The sequence below is a fragment of the Schistocerca serialis genome, chromosome 11 (genome assembly GCF_023864345.2).
Source record: "Schistocerca serialis cubense isolate TAMUIC-IGC-003099 chromosome 11, iqSchSeri2.2, whole genome shotgun sequence".
NCBI classification, from domain to species: Eukaryota; Metazoa; Arthropoda; class Insecta; order Orthoptera; family Acrididae; genus Schistocerca; species Schistocerca serialis.
Window position 1 is genome coordinate 53,861,178 of NC_064648.1, and position 23,596 is coordinate 53,884,773.

The window sequence follows — 23,596 nt, forward strand, 5'->3', positions numbered from 1 at the left end:
GGATACTTACATGACAATTTTCTCTGATGAGGGCAGTACATTAGCTACTGTTGTCAAAACACCTTTTGCTCATTACCTGCATAAACTGCCACCCCCCCCATCTCCCCCCCATCTCACCACCCATCTCCAAATCAGTGTCCAGCTGTACCCTGTATGCCTTGTATTACTGACTGTGTCTCCTTTTTGGCATGCTGCTGAGTGCTGAAGACTCAACAACAGAGTACTATTGTGCACACTACTACATGAGAGAATTTTCTTCTTCTGTAAACCACATATATTATTATAGCTTTTTACACACAGGAAAGATATCAAGCTGTTCTGTTTGCTTGGCTAGTATATTTCAACATCATTTGCAACAAACCAAGTTACAGTCCATAGCATTTCTTGGTTCTGTGTATGTCTGATGCATTGTCACATGTGTCTTCATCCTAGGAGCCTGGCACATATCTGAAGCAGGGATCTGCTGCACAGAGAAAACATTAAGAACAGCAAGTGTGACCAAATGGAAGCCACTTCCAGTGTTGCTCTGTCCAGTAGCAACATAGTCTACCTCACCATTCAGTCAATATACACATGCAGAAAAACCCAGTGGTCAACATGAATGTCCCACTATCCAAACTACTTTAAATAAATGTGCTCCAGTAGTTGATGGTCATCATTCATCAGTCCTAAATACCCTGTACAATACATTACTTTAACAAAGTGATAGATTACACTGTAGTCTTGATCTATTTAAATTCAAGGAAAACATTTCAAGCATCATCTTGTCTTACGTTACAGAGAAAGAAATTAAAGAAATTGAATTTGATCAAGAAAGGTTTGCTGAAGTCCACAGAGTTGCTAGGATAAGAGAAAATCAACAGTTCAAGCCCATTGTTGTAAACAATATTAGGGGAAACAGAGGTTAGAATGATTTTGTAGTATTCGAAGTCAAAGTGTTTAAAGTCAGTGAAGAAATTCTAGCACTTATCAGCTTTTTGCATCCCTGTGGCTACGTCCATTCCTTCCATTGTCCATCTACTTAAGGTACTTAATGGATTCCGGATCATCACATATTTAAAATCAAAAGCACCATCAATAGCATCAGGAAGGCAATATACTTGTTCAGAATCTAAATGAGACGGCATTTGCAATTTATTTAGTCTGGAGTGCAAAGACATTATTCCAGTCATACAGTGTGTTTAAAGTTCTGTCTCTCTCTGGATTTTCATTTGTTTTATTGCTGCTTATTGCTTGAAGTTGATTGTACATAACTACACTTGTATTTTTGTGGCTTAAAAGCTGTTTTCTCTCATTTTACTTTCTATTTACTCATTAATTAATGCTGCATTTGAGCATATACACTCTTTATGAAAACCTACAACTTTGAACAAGGTTTTACAGCTGTAAGCAGACAAGGGTCAGCTGCTGAAGCTGAAAGACTGCTGAACAAGTCCAGAAAAACAGGGACACTTCATTGAAAATATATTTATTGAAATATAAGTTTCAAAACTGGGCAAATTAAAGCTGAAAGTACATATTTTATACTGTAATTAGCCCTTTACAAAACATTCATTGTAGAACACACAAATTTGACCATCTGTTATTTCCTTTTCTCTGCTGAACAAAACACTAGAACAGTGTATTATTGCAACCCCGTTTGTAGTCCAGTGGGCCATTCTTGAGAGCACAAGACAGATTCTTAAAAACCAAGTCAAAAAGAAGTATATTTGTGCATTAGAAGTTCATTTGATATGAGTATTGTTTCAAAATTAATTAATTTTAATTTCAATATGAATTGTCCCACCCGTAACACCGAACATCATTAATTTGTACAAGAGAACACTGTGTAAGCAAGCTAGTTTGCGTGTAGGGTTCAGCTGGTAAAATTAAAGTATGTTAAGAATAACATTTGCATTTTATGGGTGGGACTTTACGCACTGTATTCTCTCCAATGTTTGAAGCTTTGTCAGAAAATGGGTTAAGAAGAATATTGTTTTAGAATGAAGGTACATGTTTTGGGCACTTATTTTGCCAAATAACATAATAATAGATATTTTTAACTAAATTTCAAATTACAATACATAGCAGTAATGGCATCAAAGACTAGAGTCCAAAAGTTCAGAGAAAAGTTGAAGAACAATGAGGACGCATGTCAGCTACATCTAGCAAACAAAAAGAAGCGTGATAAGAAAAGAAACCAAATGATAAGAAAAACAGTGAATGACAATCTAGCACTTCATAAATTAAAGAAAGCAAAAGAGAGAACAAAAACAAAGCTTTAGAATGAGGAAGAAAGAACAGTCCGGTAACTCATTAGTTCAACCGTACAAGCCAGCAAGTTCACTAGGAAAGGCAGTCAGTGGACAAAGAAGCATTGCCTAAGAGCCCCAATAAAAGAAGTGCTGTGGTGAAGAAGCTGTTATCACAGTAACCAGAAACTGAAGGTGCTTCTTCTTCTTCCAGAACGGAAATACCACTGCATGGGCGTAAAATTTTTACTAAAGGACTTATTTCAAAAGTCCAAACTTTTTTCTCAAGAAATCTTTCAGGAAAGAGAGATTGTTTGGTTCATGGAGATATAATTACCAAAAAAAGTATAAGGTGCAGCAATGAATAATGTTGACAACAGTAATGGAAGCATATGAACTTTTTAAATCTGAATTTCCACATTTAACAGCTGTGGTGAAAAAACATAAGTTTTGTATCCTATACCCACTAATGGTTTACTGACATCTAAAATGCCACATAATATCTGTACCTGAAGGTACCATGCAAATATGGAGTTTCTTGTTAAATGTTTAAGTGATGAATTTCCAAATTTCCCAAATACTATCAAAGCATTGGTTTGTAGTACAGGCAAAGAAAAGAGAGTGGCACAAAATTCTATTAATTGTAAGTTAAAGCCAGTGATCCCAGGCTAATTAATCTTATAGATTACAGTGACATGTATGAGGAAGTATGTTGGAAGCAATAGAAAGAACGAGAGGTGTGTGTTTTGGTTGTTAGTGAAAGTGGTAGCGTACGAGATGTGCTGCAGGAAGAGTTTCAGTGTACAAACTACAGGGAACCTTGCTCATTATGCCAGACACTGCATGAAGTCAACTAGAATGATTTATGTTCCCAAGGAAAGAATTGCAGAAAATGTTGAAATGCATTAGTTTTATTTATTATTTTGCAGACAATTTAGTATGTATATCTGAAAACTGTATTTGTTAGAATTGAAAGAGTTATTTTATTGCTTAAAACAGTAACGTGACTTCAAAAACTTAAGATTCCTAAATGTAAAACACAAAAATGCTAGTACAAACTAGGACAAATGTCCAACCTGAAATGATGGAATTGTTCTGCACTTTGCAGGGACAGCAAGACAAAAAAGATCAAAGAAAGCTGAGATATAGACCTCCATAATTATCCAAAATTTGGCACCCAAAATATTTTCATTAAACTGTCAAGTGCATATATTTTCTTTGAGAGGAACTGAGGCTATTGCAGAAAGGCACAAGAAGACAGCATGGTTGTGCATCATATTACCAATTCTTGGCTGAATCCGCCCATTAAATTTTGAATTATGGCTGATTAAAGAGGGACTCTCATAGACGCAAAGTGAATTTTCTACTATTTTTGAAGTTTTACAGCTGTCAACACATTTACAGAGTCTGCCAGAAAAATCTATACACTCTTTTGTCAGGCTCTATCACGATATCAATATTGTTGTTCCATTTGAGTTATGAGTGTGTTGTAGTATGTTCTTTGGCTCAACAGATGTTAGCACATTCATCTCAGTATTGATAAAACACACATGACATTCGAGCAATGATGATTTATTGTGAAATTGTTTTCAAGTTTGAAGTGCGACATCAGTGGAGGCGGTAGTTGGAAACAGAACCACCAACCCACCTAGCAATTAAAAGCATCATTGTCAAGTTTTAATTGCATGGAACAAATTGTGATATTCACAAAGGAAGATCAGGAAGACAGCATACAGCTACAAGTCCTGCTTTGTTGGCGTTTGTTAATTCTCCACAGAAGTCTGCTACGCAATGTGCACGTGAAGTGGGGGTTAGCAGTACAAGTGTACATTGAATTCTGAAAGTTGCAAAATGGAAAGTTGACACTCCACAATTACTGCACATGATTAATGATGATCCTGATCACTGAATGCAATTTTTTGAAACCTATCAGCAATTGGTAACTGATGACGAACAATTTGTGATGAAGGTAGTGTGGAGTGATGTGGCACAATTTAAACTTAAGGGAACCATGAATCGGCATAACAGTGTGTACTGGGCACCAGAAAGTCTGCATGTTTAAGTGGATAAAGCAGTCAATCTACTAGGGGTTCATGTGCGGTGTGGACTATCATCTAGGATCTTTGTAGGACCCTTTTTCTTTGATGCTACTGTCACTGGTGAAGTGTACCTGGAAATGTTATGCACATCAATTTTGCCAGATATACCTGCATTTTATAGAGCTGATGAAGAGGTCTTCTACCAACAGGATGGTGCACCACCTAGCTGCATGAGCTTTCCTGGATGACAATTTTCCGGGGCATTGTATTGGATGAAGAGGCCCATGAAGTTCCCTCCACGGTCGTCAGATCTAACATCTATGGACTTTTACTTGTGGGGAGGTGTGAAAGATAACGTCTATCAAAGGAAGCCACACATGCTGAAGGTACTTTTCCAGGAGATTACAGCAACATGTGCAGCGATCTCCACTGCAACATTGACTGATGTAGTTGCGGCGACTGCTCGTCATTCTGTTATGTGCATAGCCGCCAACGGTGAACATTTTGAACATGTACAGTAACCATGGTTCCTTAAAGTGTGTATACATTTTTCTGGCCAACTCTGTATTTAAAGATGTAATTAGTTGTTGTTGTTGTTGTGGTCTTCAGTCCTGAGACTGGTTTGGTGCAGCTCTCCATGTAATTAGTAATGTATTCTTATTGAGCACAAAATATTGCTTAGTATAGAAGAGCAGGATCTTATAAGCTAAGAGCACCTTTCATGAATGTTATCCAGTTAATGTTGTGGCATGCATGTAGGTTGTGGAAACTGAGACCCCTGTCTATGAGAAGCTGAAGAACTGGAACGAAAAGAAATATCAAGCTGAAACTTTGTACATGTTCATCCAAGACATCGTTGAACCTACTCCAAAAAAGCCATTGGATTCAGAAATGGTCAAGTGAGGACCATCTTTAAATCTGATACATTTGAAATGGAATGACCCTAGTTCTTGATTAATGTCCTGTCACAGGATCCAACACCATCTCTTCAAATTCTACTCTGTAAACAAATCTTTGTTGAGAACATTTGCCGACTGTCTGTGGCATGAATAATCCAATTTCTTGTAATTTTCTGTCTGTGATGATAATTTTTTTCCAGTTGACAAGATATGTACTATGAATCTTTTCTCGCTACATTTGTATGTCTTTCTGGGCACTGCATGCTGAAACATCATACATTAAATGCACGTCTTTAGTTTGTTGTAATGAGAAATATTATACCTTTTACAATCAGTCAACTCCTCTGTGAAGAGAGTGTAGGCAATAGTGTATTATTTTTCAAGATAGTGTTACGGTTGTCAGTTTGAAGGCAGTTGCTTTACTACTAAGCATAAGCAGTTAACACACATTTACTTCAAAAATGTTGTACATTCAAGACCTTATACTACCTGAAATACACACTTCCAACCATTTGTTTCTTTTCTCAAAATACTCATTTTAGTGTCCTTTACTGTTGGTATTATTTTGACCTGAAGGGATTATGACATCCTGTATTAAAGAACCACATATTATACCAAATACATGACAAAATAGTAAAACCAAATAAATGTCATTGGTGCCAACATATATATGTAAAACATCGTCATCTTTCTTGTGTGTTGAACTAATATAAAGTTCTCGGGTTTCCAGATGCGACAGTTCGATGAGTGTCGCTACCATCGTCTTATGGTAAAGTGTTGAAATGTCATCTTGCTTGATCTTATACAGGTACTGCAGCGAGTTGAGTTGTCCTTGCCTTTGACCCAGCACAGATTGGAGCAGATGAGGGAGTGTACTTGAATCCCAGCATGTTCAGTCAGATACCAACTAGCACATTGTACAGATATCTCTCAGCTCTGAGTGCTCACAGTGTGTTATGGCCAGTAACAGGTCCAAAGCAGAACTTTGTTAATAGCCACCATCTCTGTTTCTGAGGCTGTTATTAGCCCTAAATTTGATGGATTCCTTTATCATGCTGTCCCAAACTACAATGCATTACAAAGCATTCTTGCTCATTCAGAATACAACATGCAGCTTTCTTCCAAACTGTGCTCAGTGACTGCCAATTTGTCTCTCTGCCCCAGAGCTGATGTGCTCCAGGCAGTACTGCTGAATACGACATTGTGTCTGCTCCGTGTAACATGGCCTACACTCACACTGAATGCTTTAGATGTCATATGGGCACATCCCCAGATGAAGAAGATGGTGATTATCTTTGAAAACTTGAGTTTTAACTCTTGTTTGTCCTGCTCTGGAAACCTAGAAGATTTTATTAGTATATCCCAGTTGTTCTGGAACACATTTCACACACATATATATAACTAGTACTGATAATAACAAACAGCTGGTACATAAAGGGCAGGCTCTATTAAAGGGATCTAGTAGGCTACAAAGCGTGGTGGTACTTTTGGAGTGGTATTCTAAGTGAATTTCTAATCAATCATGGGCTGGTTTGAAAATTGTTTTTGCTTGTTTCTTTGTGTTCTGACATACTTTACATCCATTAGGACCTCTTCACTATTGATCTATACATTGAACAGTGTATCTAAGGCAATCTAATCTAGTGAAGTGAAGAACAAGCATATTTTTTTGAATGGGTTTGTACCAGCAGGAAATGAATGTGTCAGCTTGCGACGTTTGCCTACTGTATTTCTTCACTGATGGTCCTCAGTGTTGACGTACTGTGTTGTGATACTGGCTGAAAAATGGGCAGTGGAATTTCAACACTGACTACTGTAAATAATGTAGCCGACAGGTGCACAGTTGTGTTCCCAGTTCTTTACTTTCACTGTTCACAACCCCACAATATACACGGTTAATATGGCCAGTGCGCTATTGTTTAACTTTCGATAAGCCTCGTTAATAGTTCTCAGGCAAACATCAGCATACTGCTACCATAGTTTACTGTCGAACATCTATTAGCAGTAGAAAAGTGGTCACACATTTATTGCAGAATAAGATGCTACATATTGAATAACCACTGTCATTGTTTTAACTTATGATCTATTACACATATTTCACAGTTAATAATACCTCTTGTTTAGCACACTTTGGTAGCTTACCAGTAGCACCAATAATTCTTATTCCAGAAACATGCATCACCACTATACCCTCTGTGTTCTTAATAGCTTCAAAAAATGCCTGTGAGATGCCTTTCAAGTCGCTACCATTGTCCAGTAAACACTTACCATCGCTTGCTTTTGTTACAGGGTGCCACACTTCCTTTTTACTTACCATTTGATCTTCTTCATACAACAAATCCTCTTTAATCATTTGCCTGGAAAGACTATAATCCAGATTACCAAATTAATTACCAGACACAGTCAAATGACAAATAGCATGGTTTCTTCCTCATTACCGCTCTCAAACTCCAACTCTTCATTACACCTAACATTATCTTCCTTTATTCTTTCTTTATGTAACACATTGTCATCATTATCAATTATAAATTTAAATACCTCATCCTTGTCACTACTGAATTCGTCACTGCTATCATCATTACAGCTGCTGTCAGAATCAGACCCACTGTCACTTTGATTGTCATCAAATACTTGGCTTATTAGTTGATTATTGTTTCCAGTATTAGACCATAAAGCAATACACCTGAATTCCTTATGTTCTCTTAAAAATTTACCATCTGTCTGGACACTTTGGACATCCTGGGCAATAGCAACACACTGTGTTTCATCACTTGATTTTATTATAGTACATTCCTCCTCTACTTTTATGGGATAAACATTGCTACCCACACCATCATTCAACATCTCACTAGAATTAGAAATTACACTCATCTTACTACTATCATTTACATTACCCTTACCTGTGATTACAGCACATTTATATACACATGGTTCTTCATCACTACCTGCTCTAGTGCGAGCCAAAACTGGAGCATTATCTAGTTTAAATGGTTTGATCCAGAATTAAAATAATCTGCTCTATTTCTTTTACTTGAATTTCTCCTACTATTTCTGTGTCCATTCTGGCTATCTTCCACCCAACCATTCCTTAAATTTCTACTGTAATTAGGCCTGTTCATCCAATTTACCTGAAATTCTCTCCCTAATTGATTATTGTCATCAAAATTCCTCCTACGATCTTTCACTGAGGGCTTCACCCTCTCCACTTTATCAATATGACTCAGATATCACTAATATTACCTGTAGGGGCAGGTACGAGCAATTCTCTAACTTTCTGAGGCAACTTAGTTTCTAAACCCAAACATTTCAGTTTTTTTTATCCAAAGCTGACAGAATCCTTTCATAGTACCCTTCCTAGAGGCAAATCTCTCTCCTCCACAAAATTCACTCAAAATTCTCTGCTGCTTCTCTTTGGACCAATATTCATCTAGAATTGGTTTTTCAAAGCTGTGCCATGAAGGCATGATCTGTATCGCTTCATAGGCTCAGATGTTATTGAATTTAGCATCTGTTAAAATTCAGGAGTAAGTAAAAAAACCTATAATTTTTTGTTTTCTCCAAAAAAAAAAATTCCTGCCCCGAGATACAGGCCTCCGAAGATGAGACTGCGAACACCATTTTGAAGATGCGAATTTAGGAAAAATTTTTGAAACGCTTTATCTCTGTAACTGTTCTAGATATTTTAAGAGTTTTTTTTTATGTAAAATATAATTGCTTTATGATTACAATGATGTCCTCCATTTGGACATATCTGCCAAAGTTCTTTTACTGTCGCCTTTTGAATTTTATTTTTTAATAATTTTCGGATTTTTTTTTTTTTTCAAAAATGCTAATCCAGAAAAGTTAGATTTTTTTGGTTGATTAGTATTATGTAGTACTCTCTGTAAAGGATAGCTTCCACTTTTAAGTTGGACAACTTTTATTTAAAAAAATCTTTTTTTTTTCAACTTTCATGGGTAATATATGACTCCACTGAAGTTGTTTCTTACTAATTTCTTTGTTACAATGTTTATTTCTATTGTCTTTGTTGCAGTTATTTTTTATCACTTTCTTTTTTGCATTTACTTCTTTTCACTTTCACTGTTGAAGATATTTGTTACACTTGGTGGTAGTTTTTTGTCAGTTTCTTTGTTGTGGGTGTTCATTGCAGGTTTCTGTATTGTAGTTGCTCAGTGCTAATTTGTTTACTGAAGAGGCTTCTAAGAAATCTGAGGCCATCCAGTGCATTCTGTGTTTTCATGAGGAATTTGCCAGTCGACACAGTTACAGTGTGTTTTTTGAAATTGACTGTTTGAAATGTCTTCTGACTGGGGCCACAGGAGAGTGAAGTGTGCTGACTATTTGGATATTCATAAAAGAGTTAAATATAAGACAAACAGAAAAAGTAGACTTTGTTCAGGTTGGGAATAAGTGTTCTCATTTGAAGACTCTGTTTCAAAGTAAAGATGTTTCCAGCGATGACTTTTTGTGTTATAAATGTTTTGACAGAATAACAACAATGATAGTATCAGAACAATGTGAAGCCTCCCATGGTGCAGATGATGCAAATTTTGCATCAGTAAAGGAGAAATTAAATACCCTGAATCAGTCAACTACAGAGGTAGATGTTTGTCCTGTTAAGAAACCGTGGTCAGTGAAGTCGAATCAGCAGCTCTATGCATCAAGAAAGTGCAGAACAATTACTAAAGCTATGGATGAATACACTACAGCAAAACTGACCATACTCTCGAAAGTAGAAATTCAGAAGAAAATGAATCAAAGCCCTCTTGCACCTCTAGCCAGGAATTTTTCACAAATATCAATTCAGCTGTTGTATACTGTGCATCCTACAGTGAAAAGGCGCAAGTTTTAACTATTATTCCAGAGACATTTTTAAAGAAAACAAATTTGAACCACTTTCCATCAGTATCAAAGTACATGGTAGACAAATGAAGAAATGTGAAGTCTGTAAAAGGAATCTTAGGAAGACCAGATCCCTATTATTGTCATCCTGTAGAAGCAGCTCAGGTTCGTATAGCGCAGTCATTTTATCTGGAAGATAAATGGGACTCTTCTTGTCAGAGTGCCAACAAAAAAGACACTATAACACTAACAGGTGAAGGTCAAAAAGTTGTGAAAGTGTAGTGGTACATGACTTACAGTATTAAAAAAACTTTTGCAATTTATAAGATCAACAATACAACTTCACATATCGGAAGATCAAAATTTTATGCACTATGACTTAAGTGGGTAGTTCCAACCCACCTAGAGATGTCTATTTATGTGTGTACGGCATGAATTTTGAACTTTGTGTGGTAACTTTGAAGAACTTACTGGAGCACATGACATATGACGCCTCTGTTAGGAGTGTGAACTCATTAGTAGTCTGTAACATAAAACAAGGGTACCATTGGTGTAATGACCAGATTTCAATTTTTACAGGAGGGACATATTTTCAAAACAAGACCACAAGTGTTGCAGCTATAAGTGATGACACAGGACATGAATCAGCACATGCTTTGCTAGCAGTGCAGAAAATTCTTCAACTGCAAACAGGGGCAGACAAGATCGTTATTATTTCTGATGGTACTCCTAATCATTTTAAAAATTGTTACCAGCTATTTGAATTGAGTAAGTCACTATTGCCAACTGATTGGGTACACAGTGCTACTGGTCATGGGAAGGGGCCTTGTGATGTTGTAGGAGGCCTGACGAAGCACCATGCTCCAAAACATAATCTTTACATTCCAAACATAGCTGCGATACAGAATGCTTAGGATTTTATGAGAGTTGTGAAATCTTACACATCCGCAGCCCTCATTCTTTTGTCCAAAGAGGAAATCGAAGAATTCTGTGAGCAGAAAAAAGAAGAATGGTCCAAAAAAATTACTCCTGTGAAAGAAATTCAGAAGAGACATTTTTGAACTCACTTTAAAGAGCAAGAAAGAAGACATTTCATTCATTCAGCCAACACCTCAGAAACAGTAGGATAATATTCAAGTTCACAACCTGAGAAGGGGGATGTTTGTGGCATGTGTGTGTGACTGGGATTGCAGAGATTTATAGACACTAGTTATGAGTTAAACGAAATTGTAGTGAAATTTATGCTACCACATGGACCAGTTGCTGGATGTAAGTGTCCAGCTGAAGGACAGCAACAATGCCATCAGTGCTCACCTTCTGTTCACAATGTTCTCAAGTGCTCCAGTTCCTATTGGTTCAACAGGAAGGCATCACTCTATATTAAAGGAAGATACTGAAGCACTGGAACACATTTTTAGTTCATTAACTGGCTAATTTCGGTACAAAACAGAGTACACATAAGTTATATAAATTGAAACTTTTTAGTCTTTGGACCTTTCACATACGTTTTGGAATCATTTAAAATGCTTCAAAAATGTGTCTCTTACTCATCTTTCAAACTACTAAAATTTTGTTAAATAAGGGTAGTTTTTGATTTTTATGAGCCTGTTATGTGATAATGTGATGATAAAACATGCTTTATGTATGGCAAAAATTTCAATTGTTTGTGAAACCTGTTCAACTGAAAAGTGGAGGCTCCCCTTTTCAGGGAATGTAAAATAATGTGGTACTAATCAACAGAAAAAAATCAAAATTTTACAGATTGGAATTTCTGAGAAAAAAAAATTCCATAAATTAAATAAAAAAGTTCAGAATGCTATAGTAAAATTACTTTGTCAGATAAGTCCAAATGGAGGATTTCTTTGTAATCATAAAGCAATTAGCTTTCAATTAAAAAAATAAATAAAATATCTAGAGATGTTCCAGAGATACAGCATTTTAAAATTTTATCAAAAAGTCACATCTTGAAAATGGTATGCACAGTGTCATTTTTGGAGGGCTGTATCTTGGAGCAGAAATATAAACTAAATTCAATGACATCTGAGACTATGAGGGTAACATTTTTTCCTACCCTGCCTGTATTGTTATGGACTATGCCTGAAGTACAACTATCAGCTACCTGAGCTGCCCACCCGTGAGCTACCCCTTTTAAAAAATCTTTCACAAATGACGTTTTCTCCTTGTGATTGCATGCTTCAAGCAAATTATTAAATATTCTAATGAGATCCTATGGATGCACTTGAACATATGGTTCAAAACTATTAAATTTGTTACAACTAACAAATGAAGTTCTGTTTGGGACACTACATATTCTATACTTTAGATTTTGTATTTCTTCCATCTTTTTTTCCATATCAGCCAATTTGGAATCTACATTATTATTTACTTTTACCAGTTTTTCCTCTACCTCTACTGCACACTTGGTTTCCACTTCTGTTTCTAAATCATTTTTAATCTGATTGATTTGGTTCAAGTTTAACCCTGTTTTCAGCACAAAATTTCCTGGCTGCTTTGATTTCATCTTTAAGCTGTTTTTTGGAAACCTTCACCCTCCTACTATAGTCATCACAAAGCTTCTTTCTGTCTTCTACACATTTACTACTCATTAATGTTAATTTATCATTAGTGTTATGTGCTACTTTCTTTATCTTTTCATCACAATCGTTAGCTACTGCCTCAACCTTCTTATTTAATTCTGAAAGATTAGAGTTGACTACCTTAATCTCCTTTTTAATTTATTTCTCCAATTCATCCTTGAAGCTAACCATGTCAGTTCTAATGCTATGAGTTTTCTTTTCCACCTTAATAATGTCTTCTTTCGTACACATACTACTCATAATTTCTTTTAACATTCATTCCAATTTTTCGTCTGCCCTAACCTGTTGCCCTCGCTGACTTTCACTACTCTCCCTTAACCTTAATGATTTCATCCACTTCAGTACTGTTTTCATCCATTTCACTTCCATCATCATACAGTGTACATGACACTTTTATCGTTTCATCTACAATAGGGCTTTCGTCCCCATCATTTAAAGTTACGTGCATGTCATTTACAGAACCAGTTCCCCATTGTCTCTTCTCTCTCATCACACTGTCTTGTTCGTTAAGGCCACTCATTATGCATAATTTAATATAAAATGACTTTTTTTATGAAATTACCTTATTCTTATTCACTCGTCTTCTGCAGCTGCTGCTGCTGCAGTTGCAGCAGCAGTAATCATCATCTCAATTCATCGTCTGCACAGCTGCGTCTATGTGCGTGCTGATTTGCTGCTCCTGTACTCAATGGCTGCTTCCATAGAACCCACTAGCTGATTGGCTGCTCTCATACTGTGGCCATGAAACCCATTCACTGATTTGCTGTTGCACTTCCTTTGTTATAATCACTGTATTGTAAACTGTTCTTGAGATAGTGTTCATAGTTCTTGAGTCCTAGTTTATTGTGCCCAATTACAATAATCATCACCCAGAAGGGAACCATACGTGATGTTCACCTGCTTTATTTGTTTGTTGATGGTCCTTGGTGTCAACATATTGCGTTGTGTTACTGACTGAAAAGTGGGGAGTGGAATTTCAACACTGACTACTGTAAATAATGTAGCCAACAGGTGCACAGTTGCATTCCTAGTTCTTTACTTTCACTGTTCACGACCTGCTAATAAACACAGTTAATATGGCCAGTGCACTATTGTTTAACTTTCGATGAACCTCATTAATAGTATTCAGGCAAACATCAGCATACTGCTACCGTAGTTTACTGTTGAACACCTATGAGCAGTAAAAACCTGATCACACGGTTATTGCAGAATAATATGCTACATATTGAATAAAGACTGTCATTGTTTCAACACATGACCTATTACACGTATTTCACAGTTACGTTGATGCATTGTTGTTGACCTAACCAGTACGGGTTTCTCGTCTGAAAATCGCCCGTGGACTGATTGTCTCGGGACCAAAAATTGGCCCTTTATACATCATCTCAGTAATAGGCACTGAAACTACACATTGTTCAGTGTTTAAGTTGCAGAAGTTACAATTAAAACATAAATCATTAAATTAACTGAATACATTGAAAAATTGGTTCTTTTTAACAGTTTGTTCTACACAGGGGTTAAGCCGAATTACTTGTTTAAATGATGAAATTAACAGATATAGATATAGAAACAATACTTTTTACAAACCTGTTAATTACTTTGGAATTAATGAAGGGCTGGATTTGTTAATATATTTTCAAATAGAGCCAAATAAATACTTCAAGAATCCTAGTGATTCTTTTTCCAAATGTGTATAATTAGTACAGAATTTATATTTGTTTGTAAGTCAGCAATAGAATCTAAGCCACAAAACAATTACTGATTTCGTCCTATAACAAAAGATATTAACAATAAATTGTCAAAATAAATTAGAAAATCAATTACATACATAAAAGAGAGCACAAATTTAGATCTTGTGCTATATTCTTTAAAACTGAGGGCCAACCTTTCTCTTTTATGAAATTTCAGATTATACTTACATATTTTGATGGTAATTAGTCAAAAATTAAAAAACAAAAATGAATTTAAGGAGGCAGATAACAAAACAAGAGGAAGTAAGAAGATCCCAGCTTGCTTTGTCATAAGCTTACATTTTGACAGTGTAAGAAGACTACTGCATCTCACAGGATGATTAAATAAATTTCAGACAATGTTTGTAATACCTTAAAGCTGTTTGTATACTTTTCATTTGATACACAGCAATTAATTTTCCTTTGAATACTCCTCATTGAAGCATTGAGCCTAGATTGAAATGCTTATTTCTTACATGTGTATATGCTGAAGCTTATGTATGATTTATATCCTCAACAGATAGTTTGTTCAAATATTTACACTATGTGATCAAATCACATGTTGAAAACTGCATTCTTCCCTTAGGTGAGAATGGTCTCTTCTACATTTCACAATGATCTTGGTACTTCCTTAAGCAGGAAAGTGTATGAAATTGGTCCATAATTTGAAGAGTCACCCTTATGGTGGTTTTGAAAGTACTGAAGGTTCATTGGATAAACAAGTCAGTCACCTTTGTTCTAATAGCTTACAATACTTCCTTAAGTCTTGCTCAGTGCACACAAAATAACCCAGACCATAGCTGCTGTGCAGATGGCGTGGTTGGGGAGGACAACAATAGTTATGGAGACTTTGTTGTGGACAACCACAGCATGTTGGGGGAGGTGCAGATCAACAGCTGAAGCATCTGCACAAATGTATTTCTTCCATAGCTTGTCAGCTACAACTACTAAGCCTGTGAATGGTAATATCAACTGGTTATGCAAGTATGACCAATGGTTTGACAAATGTAGATGTTAAGATTAAGTACTGTCTCACTAGAATACTGAAGAAGAACAAACCACGTAAACAGAAGATCATTCAAAGTGAAACCAGGTGGACTGTGTGCCGCCAGAAGGAAATCTCCTAAAACAAAAAATATGTCATAATGGCCAACACCACTTAATATGGTACTGTCAGTGTAAAATAAAGAAAATGTCACACATGGGGATTGTGTGTCATCCCCCTGATAACCATTTCAGCAGGCATTACCTAAAAATATAACATTCATTTTCTTCTTCTTCTGGTTTTTCCGAAGTAGTGAAGCCTGGGGAAGTACTTTCAGTTATTATATGAGCATGGTGTCTATTGTTTTGGACATTTCTGGAAGAACACACACCACACTGAATCCGCAGCTATGACAGCAATTGTAGTTGGAGGGAGAGGAAGGCAGAGAAAGGGAAGGGACTAATGATATTAGCTGCATCGAGACTTTACACAGAGTCAGCAGCGGTGAGTGAAAATGCGTGCTGTAGAGGTACTCAAACCCGTGATCTTCTGGTTACTAGGCAGTCACATTAACCACAATGCCACCTGGAGACAGTGTTTATTGCAAAAACGCAGACTATCTCATCGTGCTCCCCAGCAGACTCTCACAGCCACCCAGTGGCACCTATCAGCAGTCCCTGTCCATGTCGTACTTTCTCGCTGATTTTATATTCACACTGGAGGTTGAATGTAAGTGTACATCCACACTGAAGGTAGGGAATTAATTACCTATTGAGGTGAATCAATAGTATGAATGCATGGTAAAACTTGCTCACAATTAACTCACCATGTAAAAAGGAATTGGTCAAATCTAGAAATAGAACTATTCACACAAATTTAATTCAGCATAACTAAAACAAACTTTTCTTCATATCATTGTCAACTCTCTGCCAGGACAAGAACTTTTTTTTCTTTCCTTCATTATGGGATACTTAACCAACCACAGTTTGTATTTCAAGATGGCTTTCATACTGAGGTAGTTTTCAGTCAGCAGTTGGTTCCCACTCCTTGTTGCACATATCTTGCAGATGCGTGCTGTTTCATTTAGTTTCAACACAATAGACAACTAAATTTTTACCCAGTGAACTCAGTTGTGTAACAGTCCATCCCACAGAAATCAGCTGAAGACAGCAACATTCTCTGTTGCCAAAATAACTGGTGATCTGAGGCATCTCAACACCTTGGAAAATTACTAACATTATCAGACATATGGGGTTTTTAAAATGTTGTCTATATCTTGCTTACGTCTTTCATTCTTGCAGTCTGTAAATATGATACTGAATACTTTTTCTGTAATACTGTATTGTATAAGTTGGGCAAGCCCAGATAAACCTATTGTTTACATTTGACTGCACAAAAATTAGTTGTCCTCTAAGAATTCTAAGTCTGGCTGTCTACACAATTTGGCAACACTATAGTATGTGTATGTGTCTGGAGGAAATGTTGTCTTCCACTCGAGCTGTTACAGTGTTGTGTCTGGTAGTAAATGTCGCGCAATGTAGATGCATAGTTGAGAGTTTAAGTCCTCTCATTCTTTTATTTTTTAACCACATTTCGGCTGTGTACTTAATGTATCAGCCTGATAGAAACTCAGGGATAATTTGCTTCACTTTCTAATCTTCTGTGCAAGAGCTCATGGCTGCATCAAGATCGGAATAGATTATAGTCGAGAGTTTTCTTTCCATAGAGCAGCAACCAGCCATCTGCCACTGGTCTCTTGATGCCAGCCACCATCTGACTAGTTGAGCTCATTGCGACGTATTTTTGGCACCTTGCTGCTCTCACATTTAAATTGTTTCTTTGTGTAGTTTGATTCTCCGCATGAAATAACTTTGATAAATGGGGTGGACACCATGCAGTTACACATGTGTAGGTTATTGTGAATACATTTATCAGTTGCCATTTTCTTATTTGAACTTCCAGTATTTGATGTGTAGTTTTGAACTGGATTGTGTGTAGTTGAATCTTATGAATATTGTTTAAGTGTTATGAAATAGATGCAAGAGGAAAGGGTCTAACACTTCAGACATATTTTTCATTTTGGGGTTAAGTGACAGGTGAATGAGCCTCCATATTTGCCATGTCTTTTATAACAGCATCTTCTCAATGTTGATAGCTGTGGCATAGGGAAGCTCTATGAGTGAACTGATGACACTGAAACCAAAATGCAGTAATAGACTCCAGTTTGATTTTTGTTGCTGTTAATTGTGGCATGTCGTACTTCTGCTATTGACTTCTTAACTTTGGCAGTTCAATGCAAATGTTGCACAAAAGTTAAATGGTAATAGTTCATCACATATGTCAATTATTGAAACTTCATGAATGTGGAAATTCATTCACGACAGAATGAAAGAAACAAGAAAATGCTTTTCTGATGTGGTTTTCCTAATATCGTTCCACACTTCACACAAATGCTTCAAGGTGCATTCACCCCTCTGTTAAACCCACAGCAAACAGTACGTCACATATATTACATATCTTCCTCGTGCTACTTAGTTTATAATGCATAAACAATGTTTATGAAAAATCCAATTCATAACTGCAAGTCAAATACTAGAATTTTAAATTAGAAAATTACAGTTGATAAATACACTCATACCTTTTGTGTAGCTCCATGTTCACTTGGTTTACTAAAGTAATTTACTGCAGAAAATCCAACTATGCTAATAAATAATTTCATGCTTATCAGTGTGAGAGCATAAATGTACTCCAAACGCAGATGCACCACATTCATCAGTTCGGACTACAACCATTGTCAGATGCCTGGTGGTCAGCAGCTGGGTTGCAGTGGTTATGTAGGGTGAGGAAACGTTTAAGCATAAACTGTTGTGATCTTGATGCAGCCAAAGGCTCTTTTGTTATTACTGTGTGGTTAGAAAGTGAAGCAGATTACCTTTGAGGTTTCATCAGGTTCACACTTTTAGCAGGCAGTCAAACTGCAGTTAAAAAAATAAAGGAATGAATAGACTGGAGCGTACAACTTTGCATCTACATTGCATGACATTTACCACTAGACCACGAGTGGTACAACACTCTAACAACTCAAGTGAAAGACAATGTCTACATCTTACAGTGTCTGCATCCTGTGTTGTCAAATCATGCATATGACAAGGCTTAGAATTCTGAGGGGTGGGGAACTTTCTGTGCTGTCAAGTGTATGTGTTCAGTTGTTTCATTTAATGTGGTCTGGTAGTTGCTTCACATACTCATTTGATATAACATTTTGTTAATGGTAACTACATTACCTGAGAGCTTGTATAGTTACAAATATTATTGATTGATCAATGGAAGGTCCAGGATGTAAGAACAATAATGTAGAGGATAGATTTCTACTCGTAACGTAGAAGAGTCATCGAGTTGTGGGCCGGCACAATGAAAAGGACACTGGAAGTATGCACAATCTCCGACAAAGTCCTTCCTCAGAAGTAGAACTCTCTCTCTCTCTCTCTCTCTCTCTCTCTCTCTCTCTCTCTCTCTCTCTCACACACACACACACACACACACACACACACACACACACACACACACACACACACACACGCGCGGCTACTGTCTGTGGCTATTAAGGCCCGACTGTGACTGTGTTTGACATGAGCAACAACTGCTGAAGTGAGTGACAGGTAAAAGGAGGCGGCACAGGTTGAGGAGTGGGAGGGATAGTAGGGTAGGGGTTGGGGAAAAAGTGAACCAACTGTGAGCTACTACCTGTATTCTGGTCTAACTTCTGTATCAATATTTTGTGATCAACACAACTGAACACCTTAGTTGATTAAAAAAAGATGGCTAGTGCTCAAAACCATTTGTTTAATCCATCCAGTACCTCACAGAGAAAAGAGAATATAGCATTTTCAGTTGTTAAACCGCTTCTAAAACTGATCTGGACATTTGATAGCAAATTATGTGAAATAAAATGATCAATTATTCTTACATACACAGCCTTTTCAGTAACTTAAGCAAACACTGTTGGCATAGAAATAGGTCTAAAATTGGTCACATTATCCCTTTCTCCCCTTTTACAAAGTAGCTTTTTCACGCAAACAGATAGCTTGTTAGTGGTCGTGCCCACATAGAATGTGCCACAGATGTTACCGCTTATTTGGTAGATCGTATGGTTGTTTTCACAGGTGGCGCTGTCTTTGATCAAATAGGGAATGCCAGTGATAGGACTGGAGTAGATATGGCTTCTGGGTCTGTTGCAGGGATATAAGCCTTGAGGCAAGGGGCTAGGAGCAAGAGAGGATTAGTGATGGATAAGAGTATTGTCTAGGACTGGTGGGCAACAAGATATCATTATGGGAGGGTTGGGGAAGACAGTAGTGAGGATATTTTAGGACAGGCCGGGAGACAGTCAAAACTGAAATGACAAATATCCTCCCCATCCCTCCCACAGTGATATTCCACCACCCACCCAACATATGAAATATACTTGTCCATCCCTAGCCTGCCACAGTTCCCAACTCCTTGGTACATGCCTGATATCTATGCAATAGACTCAGATGCAAGACCTGTCCCATACATCCTTCTGTTACCACCTACTACAATCATATCACTGGCCTCTCTTACCCCATCCAAGGCAGGACCACCTGTGTAAGCAGCTGTGAGATCTACAAACTTAGTTACAACCACTGTGCCGCATTCTACATGGGCATGACTACTAACAGGCTAACAAGCAGAGAAATCTTCCTACAATATATCCATTGTTCATAAATCCCCCCTCGCCTCCACCTTCCATTCTTCCACCTGCCTACCCCCTTCCCAGCTCCCACTGCAATACTTATCTTGCCAATGCACCTAGAAGTTCTTTCCCTCTTCTGTACCCTCCCTTGCCTCCTCCCCATTTCCACACTCTTCCAGCACAGTCTCTTGATGCTGCTCCTAGCAACCCACTTGGATAGTCTCACAGGCAGCACCAGCACCACCCCACCCGTAACCTGATACTCCACCCTCTCCCTTCCACAACCTACGTCTTCATACACCGCCCCATCCGAGCAGATTGCTGTTTCATCAGACGCAGATGCAGTCACAGTCGCAGTTGAACTCTAGTGCTCTGAGGCAGTGGTCATGTGTGTGCGAGCTATGCTAGGGTGAATATGTGTGTGTGTGTGTGTGTGTGTGTGTGTGTGTGTGTGTGTGTGTGTGTTTTAATGGAGAAGGACTTTGTCTGGAAGCTTTAATATTTTAGCAGGCTTCTCATTTTGCCTCTCTGTGGCTCAACACAGCCTCTATGTGATGAATAGCAATATATTCTTCCCATATTAATGTTATTCATTGTTTGTAAAAAATGTAACTCAATGCTGCCTCTATATGATGAATAGCAATATAGCCTTCCCATGTTATTCATTGTTCATGTAAAATGTAACTAAGTCTGACACATTATCCTGAAGCATTTGGAAGTTACATCTTAGGCCTTAGATGTTATTTTCTTCCATTTTATCAAGCAGTTTCCTGCCTCTTGACCCACTCCCGAATCTTGTAAGATGGCACCAAGACAAAATTTACCCCATTGCTTTTGTGGTTGCAATTGTGGTGTTTTCAGTAAAAAGAGGTACACAGTTTCTGTAGGAGCTGATGTTCCACATACCAAATTGTTTGATCACAAATACCAGATTATTTTATCACTACTTTCAAAAACCATCCTATGCTGATTGCCACAAGGAAAATCGCTTTTATTGAGATAGCGCGTTGTTAATGGTTTCCAAAACAGGACAGCTGCAAGGATAGTAATTTTGTTGCTTTATGTGGCTATTCATACATCAATGTGTGTGCCATTGTGATTGATTTAGACTAAGTTTGCTTAAAAGGCAAACAATTTGCTATAAAAGAGACTTACTTATTTTGCAATTTAATTGTAGCTATGTTTTTTTTGACACATTCCCCACAGTTGTAGCAGAAAGCCTTCATGCTTCATACTATCACCTGCTCAGCAGTTTCGTAACTGGTGGGAACTTGGAAGAACACCATCTGTTTTTTATGAAGCTCTCAGTCCTATGCAGGTTACAGTCAATATCTGAGGGATGTCATAGTTAAAAAAAGAGTTCTGTAAATAGCATGTTTATGTAGCCACCCTGAGTGTACAAGATAAAAGTAAAGGAGTGTGTTAGTAAATAGACCATTTTTTTGTTTGAATGTTTTAAGAAGAAGAAATAACTTTTTTTTCAATTTGTTGTATTCCGGTAAGAAAATTCATTTATACAAAATATTGTGTGTTAGTGAAAAAGTGTGTGTGTGTGTGTGGGGGGGGGGGGGGGGTTCTAGTGAAAAAGTGTGTGTGTGTGGGGGGGGGGGGGGGGGGAGCACTGCACTGAAAACATTGTAAAATAATGCTCCAATTTTGTTTATTCATATGTGTTATCTACAGTGCTATTTCAAAAACATTTTCCCACGCAAGTGGCATAACATTTAGCACCCCCCTCCCCTCCTCACCTTGTATCACCCCTCTTCCTTTCACTCCTTGCCTCGTACATTACTTACCATAGCTTGGTAAGACTTTTAAAAATAAATCTAAATCTAGTGAGCATAGAAACTGATTATTTTTGCTACCTATTATGAGACATCTTGTTTACAAATTTTGCATGACCAGCACCAACAGTGCTGCAAATGGTCACTTGAGTCACTTTGGCCTTAAACCAACTCTGATTATCTCAGTACAATTATTCCACCCATTTAGTGCAGCAAAGAAAAGAGACCTGGTTGTGCAACTAATTGCACGAGTAAGAAATGATCACTGTATAAATAAAACTTAGATCAATGATATACTTTATGCAATAATTAAGACTTATCTTTCCTCTATTTCCAGAAAGTGATGACCTTTGAAAGATGGTGGTGTGTTTTAACAGATGAACTTGATCTCTGCATTCAGAGATCTGTGGAGAACAAGTAAGCATGTTTGAAATTTCACTTGTTTCTGACATGTTGCTTACAATGACTGCCTTTTGTCACGTTCAAAATGTAGATTACATTGATATTTAACTGATTTCATATTTCTCTTTTTTGTGATTAAGTAGTATATGACTTGTCATCAGGTCCTTTGAAGCTGAAAACTCACCTTAGAACATATAGGCCGCCCGCTGTGGCCGAGCGGTTCTAGGCGCTTCAGTCCGGAACCACGCAGCTGCTATGGTCACAGGTTCGAATCCTGCCTCAGGCGTGGATGTGTGTGATGTCTTTAGGTTAGTTAGGCTTAAGTAGTTCTAAGTCTAGGGGTCTGATGACCTCAGATGTCAAGTCCCATAATGCTTAGAGCCATTTGAACCATTTTTGAACATGCAATTAGCAATTCATTGTGAAGTAAATTTGCAGATTTGTTCCACAAACTTGAACCATTTAGTTACGTAAAAGGCTTCAGTAAGGTCACAAAATATACCAGCAGGATTATTTTGGTTGTTTTTAGTTCTGCTAGGTTTTCATTCATAAGGGTATATGGTGGCTGCTACATGTGAAACTCAAAAGTATTTAGCAAATTTTGTTTGAGTTAAGGACTGATTATGAATACGGCTCAAGGTTAATTGTATCAACCTTTCACAAGATTTTACTAATCTGCTAGAAACACTGTCATGGAAAAATATTGCTGCTTTTAGCAACTTGATGGTATTTTTAATTCCCTTTGGTCTTGCATATTTGATATTAACGATGTTTGGTGATGTAAAAAGTATTGAATTATCAATTTCACGGCTGAAATGCCACAATTATTAAAATATTTCTGGCTATTATTCTGTGGTTTTTCCTGATTTCTTTGATGACTTGTGGCATATAAGTTCTTGTATTCCATTTGGAACTAATTAAAGAATGGAAACTCCAGGTAGGAATATCAACAATTCAGGAAAAGGTAGATTGCTACTCACTGTAAAGGAGACACGTTAAGTTGCAGACAGGCATAATTAATATGCAAGTTAATGTGTCTTCTTTATGGTAAGTAGCAATTTGTTTTTTTCTGCAGCATTAATTGTTTGTAGAATGCAAAGGTTACAATATTTACACTGTAACCAAAGGAGTAAGCGACCGTTTTCTTCAAAGTGAAAGTGCTTTGCAAACAAACAACTTCTGTTTCTTTGGGTTCTTCTTGGAACACTCAAACAGCTTATAGTTGTTCAGTTTTCAACACTTGCACCAAAGTCATAATAAAGTTTTAAAATGATGACACTGCCACCATCTGCCTGTGTGTTTTTTCATTATTTCCCAAATTTAGGCTTTTGAGCCATTACCAAATGCAACTGCCAAAAATATTAGTACATGTT

General features: G+C 37.2%; 1 long non-coding RNA gene across 1 annotated transcript in view; it reads left to right on the top strand.

Moving 5' to 3' along the window:
• The window catches only part of LOC126427306 (uncharacterized), a 60,743-nt gene extending 37,359 nt beyond the window's left edge, over positions 1–23,384 (top strand). Inside the window, exons 4-5 of the long non-coding RNA XR_007576629.1 lie at positions 22,159–22,238; positions 22,385–23,384. This is a non-coding gene — a long non-coding RNA (uncharacterized LOC126427306). The remainder of the gene's footprint in view (positions 1–22,158; positions 22,239–22,384) is intronic.
• Positions 23,385–23,596: the final 212 nt, after the last annotated feature.